This window comes from Tachyglossus aculeatus, unplaced genomic scaffold (assembly GCF_015852505.1).
Source record: "Tachyglossus aculeatus isolate mTacAcu1 unplaced genomic scaffold, mTacAcu1.pri scaffold_264_arrow_ctg1, whole genome shotgun sequence".
Classification (NCBI taxonomy): Eukaryota; Metazoa; Chordata; class Mammalia; order Monotremata; family Tachyglossidae; genus Tachyglossus; species Tachyglossus aculeatus.
Window position 1 is genome coordinate 51,355 of NW_024044979.1, and position 3,788 is coordinate 55,142.

Below are 3,788 nucleotides of genomic sequence, written 5' to 3' on the forward strand. Positions count from 1 at the left end.
GAGGTGAGCTCTCAGTAGGGCTTTGAAGGGAGGACGAGAGCTAGTTGGGTGGATGTGTGGAGGGAGGGCATTCCAGGCCAATGGTAGGACATAGACCTGGGGTCGACAGCAGGACAGGTGAGAATGAGGCACATTGAGGAGTTGAGTGGCAGAGGAGCAGAGGGTGCGGGCTGGGCTGCAGGAGAGAAGGGAGGTGAGGTAGGAGTGGGCGAGGTGATGGAGAGCTTTGAAGCCAATAGTGAGGAGTTTTTGCTTCATTCGAAGGTTGATAGGCAACCACTGGAGATTTTCGAGGAGTGTAGTGACATGTCCAGAGTGTTTCTGTAGAAAGATAATCCAGGCAGCAGAGTGAAGTATAGACTGAAGTGGGGAGAGACAGGAGGATGGGAGATCAAAAAGGAGGCTGATGCAGTAATCCAGTCGGGATAGGATGAGAGGTTGTACCAACAAGGTAGCGGTTTGGATGCAGAGAAAAAGGAGGATCTTGACATTGTTGTGAAGGTGAGACTGGCAGGTTTTGTTGACAGTTTGGGTGTGTGGGGTGAATGATAGTGCAAAGTCAAGGATGACACAAAGACTGTGGGCTTATGAGACCGGAAGGATCATAGTGCTGTCCACAGTGATGGCAAAGTCAGGGAGAGGACAGGGTTTGCGAGGGAAGATAAGGAGCTCAGTCTTGGATATGTTTCGCTTAAGGTGGCGGGTGGACATCCTGGTGGAGGTGTCTTGAAGGCAGGAGGAGATTCGAGACTGGTGGGAGGGAGAGAGAACAGGGGAGGAGATGCAGATTTGGGTGTCATCTGTGTAGAGATGATAGTTGAAGCCATGGGAGTGAATGAGATCAAAGGGAGTGAGTATAGATGGAGAACAGAAGGGGACTAAGAACTGACCCTTGAGGAACCACTACAGGAAGGGGATGGGAGGGGGAGGAGGAGCCCATGAAGGATACTGAGAATGTACCACCAGTGTTATAAGAGGAGAAACAGGAGAGGAGCCAAAGTTGAATAATACGTTGAGGAGAAGGGGATGGTCCACAGTGTCTAAGGCAGCTGAGAGGTCTAGTAGGATTAGGATAGAGTAGGAGCCATTGGATTTGGCAAGAAGGAGGTCATTGGTGTGCTTTGAGAGGGCACATTCGGTGGAGTGGAGGGGATGGAAGCGAGATTGGAGGGTGTCTAGGTGAGAGCTGGAGTTGAGGAGTTCGAGGCAGTGCGTGGAGATGATTCATTCTAGGAGTTTGGAAAGGAAAGGTAGGAGGGAGATAGGGTGATAATTGGAAGGGACAGTGGGGTCAAAAGAGGGTTTTTTAGGATGGGGGAGATGTGGGCATGTTTGAAGTCAGAGGGGAAGAAACCATTAGAGAGTGAGCAGTTGAAGATGGAAGTTAAGGAGGGGAGGAGGGAAGGGGTGAGAGTTTTTATAAGATGAGAGGAAATGGGGTCCGAAGCACAGGTGGATGGGGTGGCACGTGAGAAGAGGGAGGAGATCTTACCTGAAGATACTGCTGAGAAGGATGGGAAAGTAGAGGACAAGGTTGAGAGAAGGGGGATGGAGAAGGAGGAGGGGTGAATTTGGGGTGCTCAGACCAGAACGTGTTAATTTTCCTAATGAGGTAGGTGGCCAGATCGTTGAGGGGAGGGATGGAGGAGGGGGAGGAACAGGGGGCCTGAGGAGGGAGTTAAATGTCCGGAACTGATGGGCATGGGTGTCAACAAGGGAAGAAAACTAGTTTGCTCTCAGTCTTAGTACGTTGGAGAATGGGTATTTCATCCCCATTTTTTAGATAGGGAAACAGGCACAGAAAGTTTTACTGACTTTTCCAATGTCACACTGCAGGCAGTGGCAGACCCAGGACTCGAATCCAGGTCCTCTGACTCCCAAGCCAGTGCTCTTAACACTAGGTCACCGAGACAACAACTCTCTCCTCGACCCCCTCCAGTCTGGCTCCCGTCCCCTACATTCCACGGAAACTGCCCTCTCAAAGTTCACCAATGACCTCCTGCTTGCCAAATCCAACGGCTCATACTCTGTCCTAATCCTCCTCGACCTCTCAGCTGCCTTTGACACTGTGGACCACCCCCTTCTCCTCAACACGCTATCTGACCTTGGCTTCACAGACTCCGTCCTCTCCTGGTTCTCCTCTTATCTCTCCGGTCGTTCTTTCTCAGTCTCTTTTGCAGGTTCCTCCTCCCCCTCCCATCCTCTTACTGTGGGGGTTCCCCAAGGTTCAGTGCTTGGTCCCCTTCTGTTCTCAATCTACACGCACTCCCTTGGTGACCTCATTCGCTCCCACGGCTTCAACTATCATCTCTGCGCTGATGACACCCAGATCTACATCTCTGCCCCTGCTCTCTCCCCCTCTCTCCAGGCTCGCATTTCCTCCTGCCTTCAGGACATCTCCATCTGGATGTCTGCTCGCCACCTAAAGCTCAACATGTCGAAGACTGAGCTCCTTGTCTTCCCTCCCAAACCTTGTCCTCTCCCTGAATTTCCCATCTCTGTTGACGGCACTACCATCCTTCCCGTCTCACAAGCCCGCAACCTTGGTGTCATCCTCGACTCCGCTTTCTCATTCACCCCTCACATCCAAGCCGTCACCAAAACCTGCCGGTCTCAGCTCCGCAACATTGCCAAGATCCGCCCTTTCCTGTCCATCCAAACCACTACCCTGCTCATTCAAGCTCTCATCCTATCCCGTCTGGACTACTGCACCAGCCTTCTCTCTGATCTCCCATCCTCGTGTCTCTCTCCACTTCAATCCATACTTCATGCTGCTGCCCGGATTATCTTTGTCCAGAAACGCTCTGGGCATATTACTCCCCTCCTCAAAAACCTCCAATGGCTACCAATCAATCTGCGCATCAGGCAGAAACTCCTCACCCTGGGCTTCAAGGCTGTCCATCACCTCGCCCCCTCCTACCTCACCTCCCTTCTCTCCTTCTACTGCCCAGCCCTCACCCTCCGCTCCTCCACCGCTAATCTCCTCACTGTACCTCGTTCTCGCCTGTCCCACCATCGACCCCCGGCCCACGTCATTCCCCGGGCCTGGAATGCCCTCCCTCTGCCCCTCCGCCAAGCTAGCTCTCTTCCTCCCTTCAAGGCCCTACTGAGAGCTCACCGCCTCCAGGAGGCCTTCCCAGACTGAGCCCCTTCCTTCCTCTCCCCCTCGTCCCCCTCTCCATCCCCCCCATCTTACCTCCTTCCCTTCCCCACAGCACCTGTATATATGTATATATGGTTGCACATATTTATTACTCTATTTATTTATTTATTTATTTATTTATTTTACTTGTACATTTCTATCCTATTTATTTTGTTTTGTTGGTATGTTTGGTTTTGTTCTCTGTCTCCCCCTTTTAGACTGTGAGCTCACTGTTGGGTAGGGACTGTCTCTATGTGTTGCCAATTTGTACTTCCCAAGCGCTTAGTACAGTGCTCTGCACATAGTAAGCGCTCAATAAATACGATTGATTGATTGAGACAATGCTGTGGTAAAACATTCAGGAGTGAAGACTTGTTAAGTCAGAGGCATGATCAGGGCAGTCCGTGGAGAGGACCTTTTATCCTGTAGATGGTTTCTCCTTTGCGAAATGTTTTGGCCACAGCAGCCTTCCCATCGCTGCCTTAATGTCCCGGTTCCTCAGGCTGTAGATGAGGGGATTAAGGGTAGGGGGCACCACAGCATAGAACACAGACACCAGCAGGTCCACTGCAGAGGGAGAGTCTGATATTGGCTTTAGGTAGGCAGAGAAGGCAGATGTGACAAACAGAGTGATGACGACCAGGTG